Below are 13,596 nucleotides of genomic sequence, written 5' to 3'. Positions count from 1 at the left end.
TGGGAAAAGGGGGTAGGGGAAGAACTCACAGGCCCAAAGCTTTATTAGAGTTCCCTAAACTGATATGAAGGAGCTTGTTGGTAGGATGGGGGGGGATGCTTTCAGACATTTTTTTTCTCCTCAAGAAAACCTGTCAAGAAATAGTCTCTGAGCAGAGGACCAACCTGTGGCAGTCCTCAATGGACATCCTTTACTCCAGTTGATAAGGTGCTTCCTTGCACAACAAATAGCACCCTTAAAGCAACTCAATCCTCCAAGTGACTTTGATTCCCTCCGCTGTGTATTGTGCACCGACAAAGGTTTTTGTCATGCATAAAAGTCCTGAGCAGTAGTCCTCCCTGAACCACCATTAAAGCCAAGTCCGTGTGCCTTTTGGTGAGTCTTTTGAATTCAGTGTTAGTCCAGACCTTGTTACCCCGGACAGGTTCCAAAGAGTCCTCCTCATGGATTACATTGTGGACAGCCTTTGGTTCCCACAGGTTGGGTTTCAGCACATGCAGCTCATAGTCATTGATGAACTTGAAAGTGTACAAGTAGAATCAAGGAGTGTCCCACTTGTCCCATCCCAGGGTCCTCCAGAGAGGGAGGAGGAAGAATCAAGACACAGATTTCCCTGCAGAATTGCAAGTGAAGAAGATCCTCAGCATCCCTGCAATATCTGGGACTCCTTTCCTGTCCTTGATATGCTCCTTGAACATCACCGTCCACTTCACACGATCCATCTTTGAGCCCTAGATGTAGAACACCACCTCCCCTATCTAGGCAACATCTATTTCTTGTTTGATTCCAGTATCCCTGTCCAATATAAATGTACCCACTGTTTCTTCAAACATATCCTGTCTACCTACTACGTTATTTGTCCTTGGTCAGCTAGCCTTCCTACTTTTTACCCTAGTTAGCTTCTGCTTTGCCTTGTTTTTCAACCTTGAAAGTTTTGTTCCCTTTATCGCCCCTAAAACATCTGCCATGATCAGCTTCCACTTGGCCTCCTCTATGACTCTAGTTAACATCCAGTTTTTGTTCTGCCTTCTCGATGCCTCCAATCCTTGGTTCATTATCAAATGCCATTCTGCCTGTTATTTCTTCTGCCACATTAGCTTCCAATCTGCATCTTTTCCAATTGGTCCAGAACTAACCCCAGCTTCGAATCCTTTACCAAACCAACACCATAATTATTCTATATTCACCCTTGTCAAGAAAACGTAAACTAGGAAAATAAAATGTATCTGGATATTTATCGGGTAGTACTTTACAACAGAGTGTTATGAATTACTCAAAGTACACACTTGTAATTACTGTTACCTGAAACAATTCTTCATAGTCCATACAGGATGTCTATAATCTACAAGCAGACCTGGATGTAGTGTTTGATTGGGCAGCCAAGTGGCAAATGACATTTAATATAGATAAATGTAAAGTTATGCACTTGGGCGCTAACAACATGCATGCTTCATACTGTCTAGGGGGAATACAGCTGGGGGAGTCAGAAATGGGAAAGGATCTGGGGGTTCTGGTAGAATAGTAATCATCATGGTAATTTCTTGTGAATATGCAGCATATAGTTTAAACTTTGATGTGGCACTGTCTGTTTATCTAACACCTAATCCATGTAACAAGCCGTGCCATGCAACCAATTTTTGCTGCCCAGATATTCAGTTCTACATCTTGGAAGTTAAGATCTGCATTTTTAAACTGCTGTTGCAAGATAATGAGACTTGACCTCACTTGCTTTCCAACCCAAATAAAGGTGTGGAAAACCTCATGGAGTTCCTTTACATCCATAGGCTGTAATACAATAGGTAACATTTGAATCTCTGCATGGAGCCTTTGTGGGTTTACTCCCACATACCAAAAAATGCAGTTAGGTTAATTGGCCTACCTCCAAAATTGGACTTAGGCTGTGTTAATGACATATGCCTATGGTAGGGTCAATATATTTTGAGGTAGAGTTAGTGACATGACTAGGCTTGGTAAAGCTCTGCATGATATGTTTGCACTATATTATTACTCACAGAATAATAATAATGACCACTATACCAGAACAGGCTTGCAGCCAGTAACATCCTAAATGTCAGTAATGGTGTTGTAAAACACTAGAAGGACAAGACGATTGTTCTTTTTGTGCTCTCTAATACATTATTCCCTGCAAAGATCTATGCTGTGTGGATTAGACAAGCACTTTTTCTTGCAATGTTGTCAGTTTATCCCCACAGATCTAATTTTTTTGCAAGCAAACAATAGCAGCCTTAAATGTTTCCTTAGGGCAAATGCTCCAACATAACACAGTTCTACACAGTTCTACTATTTGATTTTTTTTAAACTATTGAGCTAAAAGATTCAGTTAAAATACATCTGTAGTATTCATAAAAAATGAGAAATTAATAAAAGACCTGCTAGCAATACATAAAGTTAAACAGCTACATACTCACACATGCCAAAATCGATGTTTTACAAAATACCCACGTGCAAGTGATTTTTTTTATGTAATAAAATGTAATGCATAATGCTTTTCTAATAGAAAGTTGTTAATCTTCTATACTTCTGTAAAGATTACACGATTGGATAATACCAAGACTATGCTAATATAATTAAATAGATCAATTGATTAGGAAAAAAATAAACCTGTTATGCAAAAATTATATAAATGCATTCATTTGAATAGGAAAGGATGATATCTCATTCCCTAAGTCAGGAGCCAAATTAGTGACCTGTTTCTAAAAATGGTCCAAGGTCTTAGATGTGATTGTACTGTTAAGAGGATTGGGACCGTTTTAACAGGACACAATAGATGAAAGCACGTGCAACACAGTTTCAGTTCTCTAGAACTCTCGGTTATTTCACTTGATTTATTTGCAGGGAAAGTAATTCTTGGAAAAAAGTAGAATAATGTGTTATACTTGTGGTGCATCTAATAATGCAAATGTGTCATTATTACCTGGAAATAAATGTTTTACTAGTAAGAACATTATTATCCTTTTGTCATACAAAAAGAGATATACATTGTGAAAATATTTTGCTATGTGAAATTGTTAAGGCACACCATTGAACAATAAAGTGCATTTTATCATGCATTAGTCAAAACATTTATTTATTTTACAGCTGCTTCATTTTTTAAAATATGTGATGAAATAAGGCTGAGCAAGTTTACCTACATTTTACTTTGTAGCCACTGAACTCACTTGTTTTAATTGTAGGGCCATTTGGATGCATATATTTTCTCCTATGTTGTATTGGCCCTATGGCCTCATTTAGGATGTAGGGCTTGGTACAGACTGGGGCCATTAGTAATGACACTTTCCCTATAAGAGCTATTCTTCCAAACATACATTGACCCCTATACACAGCACCAGATTTTTCAGTAGGACGTTGCCTACTACACTGTGCATGGTTGGGGTAGCATTTAGCAGCCCATGCTACCAAAACAATGGTTCCTATATGAACAGAGGCTAGGCATTTACTTCCATCTGCTGCTGCAGAGAGTGAGGTACTGATATTGCTGGACTACCCTGAACTCAATCCTATCTCCAGTGACAGAAAAAGGCAGGAGGTATGCATCTGGAAATTTACTTCAGTTATCTAATCAGATGAAAATCAGATTCCTGTTTGCTTTCAATACTCTAAAATTTAAATAAATAAGTCAACATAAATGTGCATGATTTTTTTCAGACAGTGCTACAAATCACAATGCTTGTAAGTATTACATTCATTTTGTTCTTCTGTTAATACTGTTCTTACAGGTGCTAAGCTACTGTAAGTAAGGCTATTTATACTCCTGTTCACGCCTGAAATGCCTGTGTCAGTCCTGGCATCGACAACACTTAGAGAGGTATGTAAGGTATTCTTTCCCAATGTGACTTTGTACTAGCTTAAAAAGGTAAAAGATTCTCTGGAATGAAGAACACCACAGGCACAGCATAATAAATGTCCAGCACCCTGAATGTGTGATTGCACTACCTATTCCCGGTCGCTTGTAGAAAGCCCCACCACAAGCCCAATACCTCTGCCCAGGTCTTATCAGAATATGCCCATTGCACCACATTCTGGTAGCGACATTTTACTTACCCACAGCATGCTTACAGCAACAGAAAGACTTGTGTTCCACACTCTACATATGCTGTAATAACTTGCAAAAGGCCAAGATGTACTAGTGTGGATTTGCCATGGGTGATGATGATAAAATACTAAATTTATTTCAGTCTCTGCACTGAGAGACTTATTTTACTGTTGCACTTACACACACAAACATGCAGCATGCACAAATACACATACACTAATGCACACTTACTCGGCTGTGGGTGGAAATATGTGGATTCGTGGTTTTGAGGAGGAGGAGCAAGATGATTTGTTTCCTGTTCAAGGCTTTCTTCTTCAACTGAGAAGGCTGAACCTGTCAGGAGGAAGAAAACAACAAGTTGTACAGGACTGGAAATGAATGAGGATCAAGTATCCAGAAAGAGGTCTGCATAGGGAAACAAATGGCATAGGGGCAAATGCTCGAGGGAGCACTGGGTCATTTTGCATCCTAACATTACTGCTGCATAATACACTAGTCTACGCTAAGAGAATTGCATCAATGCTAATGGGGCAGGTTGGTTCATGCACTCCTAAATCATACCTGGTAAATTACTGTTTCTGAAAGTCTATCATAAAAATTGACTGCCATAGAGATTTGGTTGCCAGACAGCAAAAAAAACTATTTACACTTTAAATCATATCACTATGTATGCAATTGTCCTAAAATACCTAAAGTTTATTTTCAATAGTTAAAAGGCAAGCTGAGTGTTTGGGTTTTTGGTAATTAGTCAAACCAAAACATATATCAATAGCATCAGTTAAAATAAAGTTTTCACCAGTATGACTGTTGACTCCTAGATGACTAAAATGCTTAATTAACTAGATAACTATAAACTGGTAATGTGCCTAGGTCCCCTGAAAAGTAAAAATTATTAGCATGTTCCAAGTTCATTAAAAAAGAAAATGCATCTAATGCCAAAAGTTGATATGCTTATCAGCCAATTCAAACAAAACCTCACCACCACTACCACCACTTTACACATAAACACCTCTGACCCTTTTAAAAGTATACATTTTTATTTAGAGAAGGGGAAAAAATTACTGGTATTTGAAAATATATATGAATTAAAAAAGTTTGTGTTTTTCAAACAATATTTATCCCCTTTACTGTTTAGTGACATTTTGATTAAATTGAGAAAAAACGTGGGAACTTTGACACTGCAATTTTCTAATGAAATGTCAAGGTAATGTCCTTGGTGATAAATCACTTGTGAAGTCATCAAGTCTTATTTGCCAATGAATACTCAGTACCCGGGTTTGGCTTGTCACAAACACACTGAATTTTCCAAAACAGGCAAAGGCATGCATATTTTTTATATTTAGTAAAGTTTGATTCTGCTAATACAAATTTGTTCAGTATGCCTATGTTAATTTCTGTATTGGAGGAAATTTAATTTAAATGTTAATTGATTGCTAAAAAAGATCAATAAGTCACACAAACAATCTGACCAGAATGGTAAGATTGTGACAGAAGAAGTAAAGTCTTATAAGTTGGATTTCTAGTTTGACTTTTGTAAAATTCATACTGTAATCCATACTGTAAATTTCATACAGTTTCATATCAACAGGGAAAAAAGAAAGCCATAGATGACATATATCTGAGATTGAAGGATAGGACTATATCTGTTCATACTCCAAAAAGTAGCCTGAGCATTTTATTCCACCTCATTTGCCCATTTCGATAGGTGAGCATTTCATACTTTCCTTTTCTGTGGAGCAGATGACAATATTTTTCCTGGACAGAGGCAAAGTTTCCAACTAGCCTAAAAACAACCCATTACAATTGGACCTGTTGTTTGCTTAAACAGATTGACTCTGTTTCATTATACTAATCACCAGGTACTTTCACTAGCCACCAGTAGATTTCTCTTACCTGTCAAATGATGATGACACTTATGACACCCCTACCCAATTTTTTAGTTCCCAAGTATTGCCTTGTGTTCCCCAATGTGGGCCAATAACTTATAATGAATTTACTGTGCTTGCTTTGAAAAAAAATCTAGTTTTCTCCTATCTCTGACAGTAAAATACCTAAAATATATCTGAAGCTAAAGCTTTTTCCTTTTTTTGATGATGGTGAAAATAATAAAAAAACGCTACCATCTGTACTGCATTGAGATTTGCATTCATATTCCCCCCTGTAGACAGCATTTGGAAGAATTACCCTGAAAATATGTAAGGGTTGAAGGGAGCAGCCACAGCACATTGAGGGGTCAGTGGCATCCACCTCTACTAGAAATGTAAAGTATTTAATATTATTTTTATTATTATTATTAAACAGGATTTATAAAGCACCAACATATTACGCAAATACAGACAGTGACAAAGGAGAAGAGGACCCCGCCCCGAAGCGCTTATAATCTAGAGTACTACAATCTAAAGTATTTAAGACAGACAGAAGTGCAGGAAAGGAGGGAATGTATTAGACACTGACAGATGGAAAGTTTATATCTTATCTGCACAAAGAAATTGCCAGTACAAGTTCTTACGTAGAATAACCTTTATCACATTGGATTCTTGACTTGAGTAACACTCATATTGTTTGCTCAATATATCTGTGACCATCCATTATATAACCACTACAAGGGATTAAGTGCCAACGTAACCAGGCAGCTACTTAAGTGCTGATATAATCCTAAAAAATGCAAAACTATATGTTTCAATCAAAGATTGATATTGTACAATGATGGTGGGATGGGACATAAGAGAAAGTTCACACATTCCCTCTAGCCCTGTTGGGATGGGGGAGGGGGGTGGGGATAAGGGGAAACTTGGAAATTTAAGGGAGGGGGAGGAATATGAATTGGGTAAGGTGGCTGGAATAAGTGGCTGATAAAGGGAATGAATGGAGAGGGGGGAAAAAGGAGGGTCTAAGCATTCCCAATGCCAAGGGCCACCTTGGGGTTGTTGGGGACATCAGAGCCTATCACTGTGTTATATAACTTCATGATTGTCTCCCATAATTGAAAGACAGCTGGGCATTCCCACCACAAATGAATCGTAGAGCCTCTTTTAGATAAGCATCTTCAGCATGTATTGAGAGGAGAAGGGGAGATTTGATGTGGATCTGTTGGACATCGATACCTGGAGAGGAACAGGGTTTTACATGTAAGAGCAAGTTTGTGAGTGAGAATAAAAGCTTTTTCCCAATCCAAGATGGGCATTTTTATGTCTGTTTCTGAATACCAGGTATAAAAAAAGGATTGAAGGGTTACTTTATACAATAACGAGATAGTATGGGATGGGTGATCTGGGGACTCTAACACCACCTCCGGGGTAGAGAGATTTCTGTGAAAAATACATTTGTCCTTGTAGGAAGACATGAAAATGTCAATTGTCGATAATGAAACCAGGGGACCAGTTTACCACACTCTCTAACATTAAGGATGAGAAAAGGAGGAAGTTACCATCTGTGGAGAATGGTTTAGAGATGACAGTTGTCTTTGCCATTCTATGTTAGGAAGGGCTGCACCCCCGCTGCTGGCAGAAAAAGCAGGGAGAAGGCGGCGGGAACGTAGAAGAGAGCTGTCTATCCATGGCAGTGACTGTAAGTCTAGTGGGGAAAGTGCGTTCTCCAATAAAACCTAGCTCTTCCTGCCTTTGCTACGAAACCAGTCCACAATTTGTATTAGATTAGATGCCAGGATGTCAGGTGCTCCATCACAATTACACACCTCCCTCTTGTGCTGCATGGGAGATTACAGGAACCCAATAGCAAGACAAATTCAGATCAATTATAAAATTTTAATAAATACCTAACACTTAGAGATTCACACTTTTACATTTAGGTATATAATGTGTAAATATCTTTGAAAGCAGACCTTAGTTCCAGTGGCCTAATCAGATCACTGTGCAGGCAGCCTGAAAGTACACCGTATATGTTGTGTCTTGATTGAAAAGCTAGCGCCTGCACAGAATGAAAGGCATGCACCAAGTACAGCCCATCAGCATTGGAATAATTGATCTTATTAAGTAGAGCTAAAGTTTTACTTTTAAAAATGTTTGATCACTCAGGTCATTATATTAGGTGGGGACAGGCAATGTTCCTTCTGCAATAATCCTTCTTAGCTACTTGATTGTTCTGGAGAATTGCCATAAAAGCTGAGCTGCATGCCCCTGGCAATCCTGGCTTCCACTACACTTCTTGGCACTGAATAAACACCTGCCTGCTTGCGCAGAAGTTATGTCATCTCGGCCCAGCCAATCAAGGTGGCTGAAGATTGCAAAGAGGAAGAGAAGATGGCAACACCCTGCAATGAAATGGGGACAGGTGAGTAATGGGGGGTTTAGAGTGTGGGATAACAATACAGGAGGCTCCATGGTATAAGGGGGTGCTGAGATCCTGGCTTTGCCCAGAAATAAGAGAGCCAGAGTTATAAAATAACACATTTATTCAACATTTTCCCCCCTGAGACTGATGCACTTGGTACAGCGTAGTTGCAGCTTTTCTAGACCGTTTAAATAAAAGTCCTTTGGTTGGGCCGCAAACCTGCTCTCAGCAGCATCTTTGACATCAGAAATGTCCTCAAAACGTTTCCCATTCAGGTGTTTCTTCAAATTTGGGAACAGATAATAGTCCGAAGGGGCCAGGTCAGGTTAGTAGGGGGAATGGTGGACCAATTCTAAACCCAGGGTGTTCAATTTAGCAGCCCCAACGTTGTATGTGTGTGCAGGTGCATTATCCTGCAAAAAAGGATCTCTTTAGTCAACTTTCCATGGCGTTTCGTCCTAATTGCCTCCTTCAGCTGGTCCAGGAGGTTAGCATAATGCTGTCTGGTGATACTAGAGCCCTGAGGTAGGTAGTCCACCAATAAATACCGTCTTTGTCCCGGAAAACAGACGCCATGACTTTTTTGGCCCATTTCCGGGTTCAGAACTTCTTCGGCCATGGTGACCCGCTGTGCCATTCCTTTGCCTGTTCCGTGGTTTCAGGATCATAGATGTGGAGCCAGGTTTCATCCTCAGTCTCTAACCTAGCTAAAAAGTGCTGTGCAGGTTCAAAATGGGCCAAAACGGCTTTGGATGCTTCAACTCGTTCCTTCTTCTGATCACTGTTTAAACATTTCGGCACCCACTTCGCTGAAAGCTTGGGCATGTCTAGGATAGTGGTGATACCAAACCCAACACGCTCCAGTGAGATGTCAAGTATCTGGGCTTTTTGCAGATATTCGCCGGTCCTCAATAATCAGCTCATGGAGAGCATCACAGGTTGCCGGGTCAGTTGAGGTTGGGGGGTGCCCACTGCAGGGCTTATCTTCAACAGTGAAATGCCCAGTCTTGAAATGAGAAATCTAGGTTTTGACAGTGCTGTGGGAAGGACACTTCTCCCCGAGTGTTTGTGACATCTCAATGTGAATGTCCTTTGCTGACTTTCCCTGGAGAAACAAAAACTTCATGACGGCCCGTAACTCCAACGACATGAAAATTGCTTGTGCCTCTGCCATGACAGCTTCTCACTAAAAGAAAAAACAGTTTTAAGAATCGCAAAGAACTGATATTTGCACGGTTACATACTAAGATATTAGGCTGTCATATGCCCCCACGCTCATTTTTGTATTTAATCTGGAAGGGGGAAAAGCCAAGAACTTCTCAGCACCCCCTCAAAGAATCTGTAGTGGTTTGTTTTAGAATATAAAGAAAGGCGACCCATTAATAATGCCCTGCATCATATGTAAGAGGAAATGGGCAACAGTGTAAAGTAGTGGGCAGTTGGATTTTACATTGACCTAGACATCCACATCCTATCCCTGATGCTGCTGAGGCACCCTAGGCCCAAGTGTTTGTGTGAAATTACCCAGTTACCCAAATGATCCCATTCATATACAGACATGCACAATATTGAAGTGTAAATATTGGTTATAGATGTGAGTATTTGCCGGTGATGCACATGACTAGGGATAAGGTTCAGATCTGCTGCGACCTTGGTTTTGCTGTAAAACCTGGAATTGTAAAAATTCAGGGTCTATTGCTAGCAGGCTTTGAAGGGCCAGTGGTGGGGGACTTTGAATAACCCAGCTCCAAACATAAAAATGAGTACTTAAAGCAGCCATTGGGACTGTGTAGGAATAGGATATGGAAATCTAATAACCTGCATAGGAAGAGATTAGGATCAGTAAGCAAACTGCTGTATTATCCACAATTTTTCATTTAACTCTGCTTGTTAGTAGGATGCCGCTGCATTGTTTACCAAAAACCGCAGACACCTAAACCATAGGTTACCTTACACAACCCAAAAGTAAGAATAGGAGTGAAGCATGTATAGTCTGGGCCTATTCTCCTTGATTAAAACTTTCCTCCCAGGTGGTGAATTCTACATCATCTGCACTCTGAAGCTTCTTTTTTCTTGTAAAACACTCACCTGAGGTATGTGTTGCTGTAATTAATTTCAATCAATTTTTGTTTTGTTTTTTTATGGAAAGTCGTCAGATTGGGGTGCTGCTGATGCATGTAACCTAAGCAGTACAATTCTACTGGCAAATATCTGTTGACAAAGTACACTGTCAAGTGGCTGTCTGGTAAAATTATACTGTTTCCATCTATTTAATTCTTAGATTGTGTTGCAAGCTGTGAATTTTATTTATTTACCTTTCACCACTGCATGGTTTATGGAGAAAAAAATAGATGAATGAAATTATTGATACATATTATTGTCACCGAAATTAGGGGGAAAGAGTTGAGGGCACCTGTATTACCAAATGTTACTCGTTGTGATGTAGATTTTGTAATATGCCTGATTGGAGCTATTAATCCTAATATCTATGACTATCTACTTTAGAGCTCTAAATATAAAAAAGGGAATATGATATTCCCTCAAACATTCCCGGGGAGAGAATCTTCCAGGTATATATGCTTTATATATGGCAGTAACAGGACCCTCAGGGGGTGTATGGAGGTGGTGTGAGCCCTGAGAAGAGCCAAGGCGCAGAGTCTAAGCCGTAAACAGGTTTTCTCCAGAGCCTCTGATGGTGAGGATGTTGTGCTGCTGGTTATGGCCAGGTTGCGGTCCTTGGGCACACCAAGGTGGGCAAGCACAGTACCAAGTCACCAGGCAGGAGGATAGTCAAGGAAAGCCGGGGTCGAGACAGACAGCAAGCAAGAGAGGTCAGGTCACATACCAGGGGTCAATAGCCAGGGATCCATGAGACAGACAGCAATGACACAGTGGCCACTGCGGGCACAAGGAACACTGAAGACACTGGAAACAGCAGGAGGCACAGAAGAAGCAGGGATATCCACAGGCAGACACGAACACAGGAACAGCACAGGGAAGTTGGCTGGGAACCAACAGACTGGACAACAAGGGGTTAACACGGGAGCTGGACACAGGAAGCACTGGTTTAAGCAGCAGGTGTACAGGATTTAGTTCACAGAATCAAGGGCTTAGCACAATGGAGACTCAAAAGAGACACCACTTGTTGCATGAACACAAAGTGCAGTCTGAGAGCCAGCTAAATAGCCAGGGCTGATCAAGAGGATATACTTTGATTGGCCAGAGGTTTGGACGGAATTGATAAAGCTTGGAAACAGAGGCACTCCCAGCTTCAGAACTGCAAGCATGTGCAGGAGAGGGATGCCTGTGCTTTTGTGGGAAGAGGTAAGTGTGACAAACTGATTCTATAATTTGAGCCCTTTAAGTTTAAAGCAAAGCTCCAGAACATATCGTTCACCAAAATCATTAGGAAAGTAAGGTAGGCAATGATAACATAACCCATATCAAAACCAGAAAGATGTTTTAAGAAGTATCTCTGTATAACAAAGTTAAATTACAGTCAGGTAAACTTAAGCTGCGTACACACGTCAAATTTTTCTCGCCTGATAATCGGCATCGGCCAGATGTCGGGCGAGAATCTGGCGTGTGTACAGCCCAGGTCGTTCATCGTCCGTGGATCCGTCCTGGCGGATCCACGGACAATGAACGATGAGCGATCCTAATGCAAGGGAAGGGGGAGAGCGCGCAGCAGGGTGCCGCTCCGTCGTTCTCCCCCTCCCCTCTCCATGGAGCAGAACGGTGCTGTATGTCCAGCACTCGTTCATGCATCGTGTAGTCCTTGTCGTTGGAAAGGATCGTAAAAAGATCCTTTAAAAACGACAAGAATTGCACGTGTGTACGCAGCTTAATTTTAGCACTGGTTGCCCAATTCATCGCAAACCTCTGTACATGTCGCTAAATATGCAGGGAAGTTTTGGGTTCTTGTGAAAACATGTCCTAACAGCAAAAAAATTTAAAAAGAATGGTGTTTTTCAATAAATTGAAGTTAAACTATGGACAGGAAAATACTATTTTAAAGTAATTGGGGGAAGAGATACATTGGAATTTAGCTTATTAAAACCTCAATACTTCACTATACGATACTGTACCATAGTATTTGTCAATCTGCAAAAAGCTAGTTTGAATCCTATTTGATTTAAATGTTTCAAATACGAAAACTGTTGATGTTTCACATACCAGTTTTGAATATAGCTACATTTAACATGCAGATACCTGTTTGAATAGCATTGTCTGAATATATGAGGAAATAACATACTTTTGGCCTCTCAAGATAAGATTTTTTTTATGCAGACACTGTTGTCGAAACATAATGTTTTACAATGTCTAGAAACTACCACAAGGAGGAATGTGGAAATCTAAACCTGTTTACTAAGACACATACACTGTCTACAGGAAGAAACAGAAACTGACCTTATATACAAGGATAGCAATCTTAACAATCAAATGAAGATCATATGAATATATTATAGCCTGTATGATTCTTTATATACAGGGATAGCCAAATCCTAGCAATCAATACTTTGTATTTTCAAGCCAATGTATCTTTCACATACTGTACGTGCGACAGGATAATATATTCAAATAAATTTTGCTTTGTAAATGCAACGTATAATAATGCAAAACATAACAGGCACTGGAGCACAAAATGTGAATGTTTTCTTAATGATGTATTATGTCCAGGACAAAAAATAAATGTCAAATTCTTTATTTATTTTAGTTATGTGATTTGGTATTGGTTTTACTTAGTTATAGATGTCTATAGTCAGTTGGTGGCAAGCTAGTGTAAAAGTGTATGTATAGCCAAAATGTACTTTTAAAAGAACAGTTAGCCATATGTCTTGTTTGTATTGCTGTTTTTCACTGGGTGGATTTATTTTTTCTATCTGTCCTGGTGACTGTTGTCATTAAGGCAGAAAGTGATGGGGAATCCCAAAGTGATTGTTATGACCAAAATACCGTATTTTTCGGCATATAAGACGCACTTTTTCTTCCCCAAAACTGGGGGGGGAAGTGGGTGCGTTTTATACGGCGAATACAGTTTTAAAAAATAATTAAAAGAACATACCGGTACTCACCCGATACCGCGATCCGGCGCGCTTCTCCTCCTGGCTGCAGCGCGTGTCTCCTCCTTCCTTCAGAGCCGAGCGTGGAGAAGCCGGCACACGCGCCCCCGCGATCCCGGAAGCACGCTGATCTCTGCCCTAACGGAGTTCCCCCGGCGGAGAGAAACGCACGGTAACTGTAAGTGGGAA

Source organism: Pyxicephalus adspersus, chromosome 1 (assembly GCF_032062135.1).
Source record: "Pyxicephalus adspersus chromosome 1, UCB_Pads_2.0, whole genome shotgun sequence".
Taxonomy (NCBI): Eukaryota; Metazoa; Chordata; class Amphibia; order Anura; family Pyxicephalidae; genus Pyxicephalus; species Pyxicephalus adspersus.
Note: the sequence above shows the minus strand (reverse complement) of the source record.